Source organism: Sparus aurata, chromosome 1 (assembly GCF_900880675.1).
Source record: "Sparus aurata chromosome 1, fSpaAur1.1, whole genome shotgun sequence".
Taxonomy (NCBI): Eukaryota; Metazoa; Chordata; class Actinopteri; order Spariformes; family Sparidae; genus Sparus; species Sparus aurata.
In genome coordinates, this window is record NC_044187.1 from 25,358,537 (window position 1) to 25,372,192 (window position 13,656).

A 13,656-nucleotide genomic window follows, 5' to 3' on the forward strand; every position below is an offset into this window, starting at 1 on the left:
GGAAGCTTTTAAAAGTGCATATTTGGGCCGCAACTGAGGATTGTTGTCATGACTGATTAATGCTGATTATTTTCTTGATTAATTTCAGGAAATTCTGAAAAATAGCCAGTTGCATTGTCCTTTGCCCATGGTGGCATATGTGATATATACCGATATATGTTGTCTACACACATCCACACCCCCAATATTTTTTACATTTATTACATCTATTATATTAAAAAGATTGTACATAGTCACCAGGCTTGATCTAAAGAATGTTGGGTATTTGTGCTTTCAAAAATGACTTTAACGATTAATTGATTATCAAAGTGGTTGCTTATTTTCCTGTCAGTCAACTAATATATAAATCAACAAATATTTTTCAGGGCTGCTGAGTACTGGCTAAGTCCCTCATTTAACATGACTTTACCAGTAAACTGTAAAACATGGTGACCTGCAAAATGCTTGAAGATGCAATAAATAATGATTTATTTGAAAAAAAAATTTAATTTGTTGAGTATAAACAGGACAGGTGGCCAATTCTTACATATTGCACCTTTTAAATTAGCTTGTTAACTTGTGAACAGGGAATATTTAAACATGCTAATGCTAGTCTGCCAACTTGTCAAATGTTTGGAGGCTGTTACTGTCATCATGTTAACAATGTGCTAACTGTTAACTTACGGTATATGTTGCCATGCTAATATTAGCATTCATCTTGGTTTAAAGCTTAGCGTAAGTAACTAGCTGAGGGTGAACCCATTAAGCTTGATTCAAGATGATCTAATTATGCCAGTGTACAGCTTCGCCCACATTATTACAACTTTCCAGCTTTCGCGATGTGCCACCCTCAAGCCAAACTGTACATTTTATTGCACTTGTGTTAATATTGTGTTTTTACTGTCTATTGTTTACTTTCTATATTTAGCTTTATACCTCTTTTCTACCTGTAAGCTGCTGGAAATCCAATTTCCTTGCGGGAGTCATCCCAAAAGGATCAATAAAGAGAAGTCGAAGTCGAAGTCGGAGTCGAATGATATCCAGTAAAGTTTATTCATCAAGCAGACAATTAAAAATGATAAATAAAATGCTACTGTAATGTGATGGTATAACACAAACGTTAGCCTGAAAGAGCTGCTATTGCTGCCTTTTCTGGCTCCAACATGGCAACACATGCTTAATCCAATTCAAGCCTTCAAATTACCCTCATGAAAGCTGTGTGTATATGTGTAGGTGTTGTCTCATATGCTACATACGTGTTTCCACAGTGCATGAATTTGCACCTTTTGCACCATCGACATTCTGTGAGAAATGAGCCATCAACTATGTTACTCACAGTGTGACTTCAAGCTAAAGGCCAATTGAATGAATTAGTGAAATTAATTAGCGGCAGTGTTGTGCTGTTGGAGTCACACAGCTCACAAATGACTTATCTCTCATTTGGTGGGGCTGTTATCTCCACAACAACATCTACATTTCCAAGTCCTGACTTTGAATGGCTCATATCACTCTGCAGGCCATCTCATTTTTTACTCACCAAATTTCCAAATCCTCTGGATTATTGAGCAGATTCCTGCCAAAAGCAGATTTATTGCATTTTATTTAATGCAATAAAACATCACTTAGCTGTCGCGAAGTTAAGTGTTACAAATTACAAAATAACAAACATAGCAGTAAGTGAATTTGGACTTTGGCTGTGGTGCAGAAAAATGGTGTACAAAGGGAGATTATGAGCACTATTTTGATTTGGAGGGTGTTTTGTTTCTCTCTGTAGGTAGTCCTGTGCTGTATTTCTGAGGCCGCATTGTACTAAGCACTGTTGATATGGTGCCATAAGCCTTATATCAATATCAGATTGCTGATCAAGCAAAACAACAAAGAACTGTCTCCTACTTTATGACTAATGTTGTCTGAGTGAATTCAGTGCAACTATCCATCAGAGGCACACGGTGATCGTTGCTTAAAATAGCACACGTTTTGCCTGTTTGCCTGAAGCTATGGGCTGCCTTTCTAACTGGAAAGGTTAAGTAGGACTATATGCCCCGACTATTGGCTTGTAATTTGTTCAAGGTCATCTGACTATAAAACACACTCCATCAACTCAAATATAGGCTTCGTAATTTTTTTACTATACACTTGAGTATTAAAAACTCTAATTTACACAACAGTGGTACTGAATATAGCTGGATGGCCTTTGCGGTGGTATTTTTCTTTCTGTTGCTTCGTTGTCCAAAAGTAACCAAACATAGACACTTTGGGGTGTCCCTTCTATTCTTTTTCACCATACGCTTCCTGTTCGATTGTAATCCTCCTGGTCAGCCCAGAATGTGACCTTCTATTGAAGAGGCTGAGGAGAAACATTATCACAACGTTCATTATGTGGTGCTCATAAGCTTGATTTAGGCCTGTTATATCTCCATTACCTCAGCAAATGTTGCGTTGATAATGCTATCACTCGAGCGTGAAAATGTCTTCAAAGTGGCCTTGTGTTTATCTGGCGACACTATCAGTGCCCGGCCATGGTCTGTGTGCTCTGACACTGATTAGGGCTTTGGCTGTATTGTTAACTGTTTGCCTTTATTTTTTGACTAGCTTTTACCACTGGAGGCTATGAAGCGTGAGCTGTCATCTGATCGATGTAATTTAATGTTCTGGTGGTCCTTTCTAACCCGCTGTAGTTTCCCATGTGGAGCTGTATATGTGTACGTGTTCACAGGCACAGACTTGATGTTTTATTACTACCTGTACTTGCACAGAAGCTGCTAGTCCCTGCTTTTACTCCAAAGAGACGCTGAGATGGAAAAACTGCAGCAGAGGGAGGAGGCAGAGAGATCTAGAAAGGACTCTATCTCCCTTATTTTTTTTCTTTTGGATTAGTCGTAGAGATTTATCGAGAGAGGACGAGGGTAGACAGATGGATATGAGGTAAGAAGAGGTGCAGCAGATGCTTTCATACGAGTCGCCTGCTGTAAAATACATGTAAATGGGAAGAGGGAGAGAAAGAAAAGAGGTTGACAGACAAGAGGTGGAGAGGAGCTTGAGTAGCTGCGTGAAATATGAAGATTGGTTGAGAGTTGAGGATGAAGTCATCTATGGTTTAATGCATCCAGCGGTTTCTGAGAAGCATTTAAATATTGTGTCAGGGGGACTGAGCTTGTATACAGACGCATTAAAATATTACGTCACTGGTTTCCGCTGCAATTTCAACAGTTTTAAAAACATCTCATGGCTAAATGTATATGTGTGTGTGTTTTTTCCCCCTCCAATACTCATTCAATTGCTTCGGCTCTTAAGATTGCAGGAAGCATAAATCCTCAGCTGTGTCAGTGCCCACATGCAGTCTCAAATGCGGTAGGTTCACCGTCGTGCGTCTATTTTGTACTTTCTGTTGGAAAGTTTCTAAAGGTTTGCTTTTCACTGGGTGTTGAGCAGGATACTCGTTCACTCGGGATAAGAATACACTCGCGCACACTGGTCATCATGCTGTTCTGCTATGCCTCCAACCCACGCACAGGTGCAACGCATCTTTGGAAGAACTATCGGCTCAGCCCACACACTGAACACATACACACAAATTAGACTGGCTATAGATAGCTATATGCTGACACACTTCATTATCATCTCTTGTTTCTATGGTAACCAGTGCCATCCATCACTACCATTACCCCAATAGCGGAGTGGATTATAGTGATTATAGTGTAAGACCATCCCCAGGATAACTGTCAAATAATGAGGCAGATGATGGAGTCTTCCCTCTCCCTCAAGCCTGGGATTTAGCACCAAGCACTTCCTCACAGTGTGTTTGCTGTATTTCAGCTTAGACACAATGAAGTGAAGGTAAATAGGCTGTGCTGACATTCTCAGGTAAACATAATTACTGATCCGTCGCTCTCAGGTGCTTGAATGTTGTTCTGAGCATTTATTAAGAGTTTGACTTCAGCTGGTTATTTGTTCATTTAAAGCATTTGATTTAAATACTGCCAAAATACAGCAAGTTAGAAGTTGTGTGTAAAGAAACAATGCTAACATGCAGATGTTATACAGTTATAATGTTTACCATGCTTAAATTTCACTATACTGTGTTAGCAGCCTACAATTTTGTAATCGGTACTAAACCAAAAGATGATGTTGAGATAATCAACAGAATGAGGGAGAACTTCGACCTGCTATTGCCATTTATTGAAAAAGTTTGGGGATCACCAGAGTCATGTATGACTTATCCTCTGGGATGTGTGAATGTTCGTCAGGACCTTAATGCCAATGCATCCAATAGTTGTTAGGATAAAGACAAAAGTGGTGAATAGACAGACCAACATTGACATCTCTATAGCAGTGCCTCAGGTGTGGCTGGACTAATCCATAATGGAGACAGATTTAAAGAAAAAACATAATCTTGTAAAGATCTATAGCCACCTACATCTGCATCCATTTAGAGTCGCACAAGGTAGCAGTGTATGTTTTTGCTCCCAAGAAAAAAATCTTTTTAATTTTTTAATCCCTTGCTGGCCGTCACCCCCACTGTGTAGCAATTAGCCTCTCAGTAGTGGCAAATCTATTTAAGTGGGTTGAACACCGACATCAACGGGCCGAGCTGCACACGTCTTTCAGGAGATTTGAAGCAGGTTGTTTTGATCAGAAGTATTTCAGTGGGTAGGTGTCATGGTCTTTCCCCACAGGCCCTCGATGTTCACACTGCATGTGCATATGTTTTATCAAACTTCCAAGCACGAAAAACTTTCCATGAAAAAATTACAGTGAACAATCTTTTGAGTCACTGCTCTGCTGTCGTCACTCAGAGGCCCTTAGCCTCTGAGTGACGACAGTTTGATATTTAGTGTGGAGAGTCATCGTCACATCCTGTCTTTTGCTAAAAGTAGCAGCTCGAGTGCAGGTGGAACTTTCTAACGTCAGAATACCAAAGCGCTCCCTTGACGGCCATTTTAGGTCAGTCGTACGGATTCAGGTGTCAGCTGGAAGACGAGCCAGTTTGTCCACGTTCCCAGTTGGTTGAGTCTTTTTTTGTACAAGCTACACGGTTTTCAAGGGAGGTGCAGCGTGCTACAAGTGTTGGAGAGATGTAAGGTCAATATTTCCTCTGTCACTTCCACACAAGAGGATTGTGATGAAGGGACACCGAGATCATCATCAGCCCACTGACCGCCTGCTGAAATGAAGCTAATAAACTCCATGTCTTATCTTAATGGCTTCACAGTGAAGGTTGATGTTCAGTCAGTCTTGGCCGCTGGTGGGAGAGTGATAGCGTGAGAGGGAAAGAGCGAGAGAGAGAGGGAGGGGAAGATGTAAGGACAGAATAACTGTCTCTCACATGATTGTGAGGTAAAGGTAGGTCACATTCTCAACCCCTCGCTGAGAAATAAGAGTGAGGATTGATTTTTTTTTCTTCTCCTCACTGCTGCATGTGTGTGTGCTAACTTGGATGTGTGTGTGTGTGTGTGTGTGTGTGTGTGTGTGTGTGGAATGTGTGTATACTTTCCCTTGTTTTAGTGTCCTCTTCAACTGAGTCAGCCCTGACCACGGCTGATTTGTAGTGTGATTTAGAGGATTAGGGAGCGAAAATGCCTGCTAAGATGTATTGACTGATGGAAGTTTGTGTCTCTGTGAGAAAGAGTGCAGTTGTGCGTATGTATACAGAGGGTACAGGCTGTACAGGCTGTACATGGTGCACAGGGGAAACTGAGGGAGGAGTAATGTTTGGAAGAACCAGAATGGAGATGTTCTTATCTATTCATTTAGGTAACCGGAATGATAATCATATTGAAGGCTCCAGGCAGGCGGTTAAATGTGATAGGATTAGACGGTGAGGACATTACCTTGCCAAAAAAACTGATACCAACAATAATGACTTTTCCCATGAGCTGTCAAGTGCTGAAAGAAATTAAGTTTATGTTTGTCTTTTTCCTCTATGTGATTATGTGACATATTTGGTATGATCATGGGCATTTGAACAGATTCCTTCCTTGTATTCTGGTTACTTTTAAAAGGTGGGCTGACACTTGGGGTAATTAGAAAAATGATAGGTACATTTTCATCCTAATAAAAAGGAGATTGGTGCTTTTACTGTAATTTATTCACATGATTTGATAACAAAAACTCATGATTTGAAAAAGTGGGTGGTCCCTTGACCCTAGTGTAATGACTCTGATGCCCATGGCTGACACTGTTTGTTAAAAAGCTCGTAAATAGAGTTTGTGAGCCTGTGAATAAGTCAGGGCAGCTTAAGGAGAGACTTGTGACATGTTTAAGATTCAAACCACCTGACTATGTAACAAGGGTTTCACATGACATAGCTGTAGCCAGCTGATTCATACAGCCCCATCCCTCACCCCTTGAAAAAAACAAAAAAAACAAACTGAAAAAGAACCGGGACAAAGGATTTTTGTTATGAAAGAAAAGATAGGTATCTCTTAACCAGTCCTTTTGAGCTTTTAATTTGTCATTTTATTGTGAAAAACAGGTTTCAATTGGCCCCAGTTGTTTTCAGTTGTTACATTTAATTAAGTCTCATGTGCTTAATGTCACAATGCTCATATGTACTTTGAAAACACTGATTATCTCGGCCCAGTCAGAAATGCTGGTGCACAGACGGAAGTTCAGCTCTGAGTGATTCTGCATGACTGTCAGTCTGTTTCACAAGTCTCATGAGTGCAGCCTTTCAGATCCCTCACTGTCATTCCAGCCAGAATAAGCTCGACAGCACGCTGGTGACAGAACTCAAGTCTGAACTTCTTGGCACCCGTTGACCCACAGAAGGCAGAGGCCAGTCTGCTAGAGAAATAGTGAAGAGCATCTTCTACTCTGAAAAATTCAGAGTAGAAGAAGTGATGAAATACTTCAGCAGAGGATCTGCTATGTGATATTCAGACAACAAGTGTTGTAATTGTCGTGGAGCACACTGAATGGAAACAGAGAATATTGTGCGAGCAAAGATAAACAATCTTCATTTTATAGTTTAACTTGTAACACACAATAATTACTAAATACCTAAATACCTGCATTATTATTCTCACTCATAAGACTCAGAGTTGGTATTTGATAAGGAACGGTATTGATATTGCCTAGTGAGAAGCAATACATATACGTGTTGAGCTGGTTTGAGTTGAACAGGTTCAAATCTGGTTCAAATGAATATTTTGGTCTTAAACTTTCAGTAAATCATACCAATACTGACTTTCAATCCACATTGTGGGCCTGACCAAAGGAACCGATCAGGAGTAATATAATAAAAGGTAAAGATCATTTTGTCTGACTTGTCTGGTATGTAATTTAGTTATAACAAATTGGACACTTCCATTATTTGTCATCTTACTGACCTTCAACATAAAGCATCAGCTACCAGCTTGCTTGGTAAACACGGGTGCGCTGTATGCAGTCGAGTCGTGTCACGTTATAGAAGATTTCTGGGTATCAAAATCCTCACATTTCCAACAGGTGCTATTTGGGGCCCACAGATATGCAGAAATTGCATAATAGAGCTTTAAGGTGTTTACCGCGTGCGCTTCAATCTCACAGGGTTTCCATAACAACAGTGTAATGTTTCTCGACAGCCATCTTAAGTGTGCCAGCGAGTGGAAAGGGGGTAGAAAAAAAAAAAACACTTGAGAAGGTTGATTTGTATGTACAAGTCCCATTCCGTTCATTTAAAGTCAGTGGTGCAAACAATCTAAGTGTGCGTCTCATAAAGACGGTCTCTCCTCTCTTTTATCACGCTTCACCCTCCTTTCACTGTCCAGGTTTTACAGCCCTGGAAAGGCAAACAGGGGGCAGATGTGCCGGCTCTTTAAATAGACCCAAAGAGGTCTTAACAAGCAGCATGCCTGGCTCTAGTTAAGGCCGTTTGCAGCCCCTCAAAAATTCCAGGAATCACTTACAATCACGGTAATTTACTCTCACTTTATTTTATTAGATGTTATAGTTTCTTTTTCTGTTTAACCTGTTGACATTGTTCAGAAATCATGAGAGTCAGGTGGTGCAGGATCTGAAACATTTAGCTCTGCTACACTAACCTACGTATAAGAGCAGCTACATGCAAATCTTTATTTACTATCACTGTTAACCACTTTTAACATTAATTGCACATGCAGCATTAAAAGGGGGTCAGCCAGGCCTGTTCTTGGTTGATTTAAACTCCAAGTCTTTCTCTGTTGCTTCTATAGGCTGCATGGAGTCACCGGCCTGATTCATCCCATATTGATCACCCTGTGCTTATTTTTTTACCCTCTTATGTGTTGCTTTCTAACCTGTTTGTTTGGTGCTAACATACTGCTGATCACTTCCCACACACATTTCTTTTCTTGGGTGTCGACGCTTGCGTGTTTCTTTGCGCATATGAATCACTTTCAACCCACATCCTTCTCTCCTGAGGACGACCCTTTTCAAAGCCCTGTGCTACAATCCTGGAATTCACCCGGAGAGATTCTGGTGTGGTATAGTGCCTGTATGAAAAAAGTGTTGCATGGAAACTATTCAATACTGTTATATATGTGTGAAAAATATCTATTTACAGACACACGTATGCTGAAGAGTGAAGGTACAGCCTCTCTGCACGCAATAATTAGCTTTTTCCTGTCAGCTTGACCTCTGGATTGCATAAGCCTCCCCGTGTGTGTGTGAGTGTAATGTGCGTGGGCATATGTGTGCACATGCTTTCCATTTAAGAAAGAAGGACTCTGTTTGATGCAGAAACACATGTTCGAGAAGACAAGGATTATGCGAGGGGGAGAGATGATTTCTTATGCAGCAGTGTCCCATTGAAGGTTTGGATTCTCTGTTTGGAATTCAGAAAAAGGCTCATTAACAAGCAAGTCACAGCAAACTTCATGTGGGATAGCTGACGGATAGAAAAAGCAGCAGTGTTTGATGAATGCAGAGGGACTGAGATGCATTTAAGGCTTCTGTAGATCCTGAAGGTCATTCAGATACATCAACAGAAACATTGATGTCATTATGAATAAAAAGTGATTAATGTCATTAACATTAAATTAGTTGCTCAAAACAAAAATCTAAATGTTCCAGTCAACACATCCACGTCTATTTTGAAACTGCCAGGGGCTTCTGGACTATTGCCCTTAGCAGTGATAAAAAAGTAATTTTATAAGACAGCATTAGCCGAGGTTGGCACGCTAACTTCAGTAGAGAGATCTCTGCAGCACAGCACATTCACGTCTTTGACATAACCTCAATACTATTTTACTTCCTGCTGTTGATGATGTTGTTAATTCTTTGAATGCTTCAAACTCAAATCCTGTCCGCATGTTACAAACTGCCCCCTGAAGTAGTGGTTGGAATAATGCACGGACAGTAGCACCTCGCTCGGTTTGACAGAGATGTGGAAGCAAAAGAGCGAGACGGTCATAAAACCCGAGCCAAGCCAGCGTTTAACCTTTTCTCCGAGGCAGGAATGTTTTGCTGGGTAATTAATAAGATATGGTTCTGTCTTGTCTCCATCTAACTCCAAACATTCTCTCCTTCCAACTTCCTTCCCCTCTGTACCCCTAGTGATGTCATTGCACACAGCCTCACACACGCATCCAGCTCCGTCCACACGCTCTCTCTCTCTCACACACGCGCACACACACACACACACACACACACACACACACACACACACACACACACACTGGCCCAAGAATCAACATTGCAGATATTTTGGAAAAAGTGGAGTGATTTCCTCGAAATAAGGGGAAAGAGAGGCACGGCTACTGGGCTCATTTGGCCTTAATAGGACTTTGACGTCAGTGGGAGGAAGAACTGGACTGGGGTGCATATTTCTGAAGGCTTCACTCAAGAGGCCTTAATAGAAGGCCTGTTGCAATCCCTTGTTTTGCTGCTAAAGTGAAGTCGATCACACTTTTCATTTTGTCCGAGGGTCATATGTTTGTGTTTGACAAACATTGCTATCGGTGCATTATGCAATGAAATCAGAGTATAGAAACATTAGATAATAACTAAGTTTTATTGTTTACTTTTATATCAGTTGATTATTTAACATCTACTATTTAATAAGAATATGGTTTAGTGTTGAAAACCACATGCGTACTGTAATCATTGAGCATTTGGAACCTTCGGTACAACTTGCATGCCAAGATGGATCAGGTCCTCAGCTAGATGGATCGTTGTCTGTTTTTGGGATCGACCCTAGTCCTTGTTGAGTGTGTGTGTGTGTGTGTGTGTGTGTGAAAAGCACATTTGCTGCATGTTTGCAGATAGATGACGCAAGCAGCTGGTCAGGCAAGTGGGAAGCAGTCCAGAGGGCTGAACCGTGTGCTGAGGCCGAACGTCAAGTTCCCTTCTCTGTTTGTTTACCTTCCCCCTTCCTTCACTGGGTGGCTTCATTGCTCCGAGTGGAGACATGTAGAGAAGGCAAAGAAAGAGGGAAGAGGGGAAGGAGGAGGAAGAAAAAGGAGGATGAAAAAATTAGCTGGAGCCATTCTGACATCATTGACAGCTGGGAGGAAGTGCTTTGCAGCTAGCAGAGGCGGTGCCAAAAAAGAGAGTTGGCCTCAAATGCAGCATAAACACGGTGCATGTGGAGTTTGTTTCTGCCCTGCAATGTCGGCATGTACAATCACCTGGAAAAGCAGTCGGGTAAACGATCCAAATATATTATTTCATTACTTTTTGTGAAGAAAAATGTAAAATGTGTTTAATACGCTTCTTTTTTCACACATTTTCAAGGTAGCGCCACAGTCGCATTCTGAGAAGTTCAGAACAGTAATACTATGTATTAGCTTTGGGTCTGCTCAAAGACTCGAGAGGTTTTATTCACCACATCAGCTCCCATCCATCGTACGAAAATCGCATGAAGACTGGAGAAATGAGATACGTGCTTTCAGCAATAATGACATGCGTGTGGCTTGTTCGTGGTTTATCTGACTGCGTAAAGCTAAAACAGTTACCACGAGGCTTTGACGCTCTGATTAGAATTTACGATCAGATTCATGAAACCACAGATTGGCCCAGCGTCATGGAAAATCAGTCATGGGCACACATGGGATGTGGGCACTTACATGTAGCTGCTTTTAGTGGCGTGAAGCCTTTGTGACAGAAGGAGCAACATTTTGTTTTTTTTATTTATGTGCTCCAAACATTTGGATGTCATCAACTATTAATGTGACCTAAATGACTGGCTTTTAATAATTGATGGTTTGAGGCAACAATCTTTAATGATTTAATCAGGATTATTACACATTACATGGATGATTTGGGAAATTATTCTAGGGCAACATTCTTAATTAGCATGTTTTTCAAAGTTAAACAGATGAAAAGCAAAATGTTGTCTAATTGTAAACCCCAGGATGAACTTGCTAAATATTTTAGTGCGCATCTCTAAATTTGGGCTTGTACCAGTCTTTTCTTTTTCTCAAACCACAAGAAGTCTCACTTCTCAATGTTGTTTATGCACACTGGAGTCTGAACGTTTGAGAGGATAAATGAGGGAAATCGCAATGTGTTTGTGGTATCACTGCCCTTCTTGTGTTAGTAGTCACATGTAATACTCATATTTTGCAGGGTGTTTGTATGTATACTGTATGTAGTGGCTTGTGTCTGAGTGACTGGCGTATGTCACAGTTCATACATTTTGGTTTGAAACTGAACTTTCTGTGTTGTTGTCCTCACCAGGTGACCGTATTCTCCTCTGCAACGCATGGAATTCTGTTCCATCTCCCTCTAATGATGTTTTGACAACTCACCCGTCTGTTTCTTACAGCGTGCTCTGCCACCTTTATGCAGCTTGCGTTTGGCCTTGGTTTTTCTTGGCGACACCGCTATGGAGAAACTGTTAGTCACGGAAACGCTGGCACACAGAAGTTCAAGGACATTCAGACAGAAGCCTCTTTAGTTAGATGAGTCAGCTTCGTTTCTGCTTGTTGACCAAACAAATGGGAGATGGCTGAAAATACCATGACACTACTTGATGCAGGTGTGTTGCTGGAGGTTTTGTTAGTTACTGTGAATGTTGCCTGAAAACATATGTATATTTGTCCTCCATTGTCAATGGTTGTCAACACAACACTTGGTCACTGGTGTTGGAGCTGCACTGATGGAGAGCTGGAGTCCAGCATTACATCTGGGCTTAGCTGCAGTTTAGCAATCATAATGCAGTTCTTAGTGGGTTCATACTGTACGTAGTTATTTTAACTGAAAGAGCCTCACATCTCCAAGGATATGGCTTAACTTTTTTTTAACCTGGGATTGTCAAAGACAACATTTCTTTTTAAGTGATCCCAGGCTACTGCTGGGTTTGGACGGAGAGCCAGCTGCCATTATGTAATAAATGTCTCCCCAGTGATTTACAAAGACTGAAATGTCTTGTCTTGACTTCCTTTCTGGCCACAACACCTCATGCCTCCATCTCTCTGCCGCTTTCTCTTGTCATTTTTCTCTTCTTGACACACATACACAGACAAATGGTTTGCAGGCACAAAAAGACCTCTGCAGACCTGTAATGCAGTTCTGTTTAGCTGTGTAAGTCCAACTTAATCCACTTATTGCAGTAGCTGCTTGTTGGTGGTGCCCTTTTTCTTTCTCTCGCTCTTTGTCTTTCGGCCCATATGTGGGCCATGTCACAGCAGGATTATTTATTCTTCATATCCTCACTGGATGAAATGTCAATCTTTGTGGTAGGTTACACTACAGCAGATGTCAGAGAGCAGCGCTGTCAGCATTTATTGATTTTTAGCCAAAAGAGGGCAGCAAAACATCCATTCAAGCTCCCATCTTACTGCCTTATTATGTTGTTATGATTATTACCAAAACCAAACATTTGTTTTGGTAACAAAATTACCATTTATTTGGAATCGTGTTCAATATGCAATTTCCAACTCCTTTTAGCCCCTCCACACAGTCTGCCGTTAGCTTAACTGGATTTTTGCTGTTAGCTTAACCTTTCATTTGCTGTTCACTTAACTTTTTCTTGTAGTTTGCATAACATTTTCTTTGTGCATTGCTAGTTTAAGTTTGTCTTTTTGTTTTTCCGTAGCTTTGTCTGTGTGTCATTAGCTTAGCTTAGCTATGGCTTGGCTTGGCATTAGCTCAGTTTTGTCTGTCTGTAGCATACAGTATTGAGCTTTTTCGCTGGGTACAGATTTGATTAAAAGTGGCACAATGAACAATACAATAAAAACAAACAAAAGGCTTTATAGGGAGTAGAATAATTGCTGTATGGGGAATTCTCCATGAATAGGACGCTTGGAGCATATTTCATGTTGGGCTCAGTCTGATTTGATGTTCATATCGAAAACACTGATAAATGTAAAGCAACTTCAAGAAGTTTGTCTTTTGGTCTTTACGCAGATGTGAATATCTCCAGTGTAAATATTTGCCTTTTTGTTGTAGTATATTATCGATCAGCCAGTTATTTAGACATACCTTATGAAGGCTTCGCTATGATTCAGTAATAGTCTGATTTCTTTCATTAACACTGCAGGACTTCCCGCGTTCTGACATCCAGCCTTAATACAGTTTCAGTGATTTATCCAGCATGGAGTAAACCCTGGCCAACAGGGAATTGGGTTACTTAGCAGTTTATCAGAGGGGCTCTGTGCTCTGCAATCTCTCACTGCCTCGACAGAAATGTCTGAGATTCTTGTTGCATCAGTTTTCACTCCAAGACAGCTGAGAGAAATGTGTACAAAACATCCAAATCTCTCTCTCTCT

At 40.9% G+C, this 13,656-nt stretch overlaps 1 protein-coding gene across 3 annotated transcripts in view; it reads left to right on the plus strand.

Moving 5' to 3' along the window:
- LOC115580788 (cytoplasmic phosphatidylinositol transfer protein 1) overlaps positions 1-13,656 on the plus strand; it is an 81,164-nt gene that overhangs the window by 11,290 nt on the left and 56,218 nt on the right. Inside the window, exon 1 of one of the 3 annotated variants that reach the window (XM_030415451.1) lies at positions 2,761-2,904. The exons of the other annotated variants lie outside the window; for them this stretch is intronic. The gene's annotated coding sequence lies outside the window, so the exon portion shown is untranslated. Of the gene's footprint in view, positions 1-2,760; positions 2,905-13,656 lie in introns of those variants that run through there. 3 annotated transcript variants of the gene reach the window in all.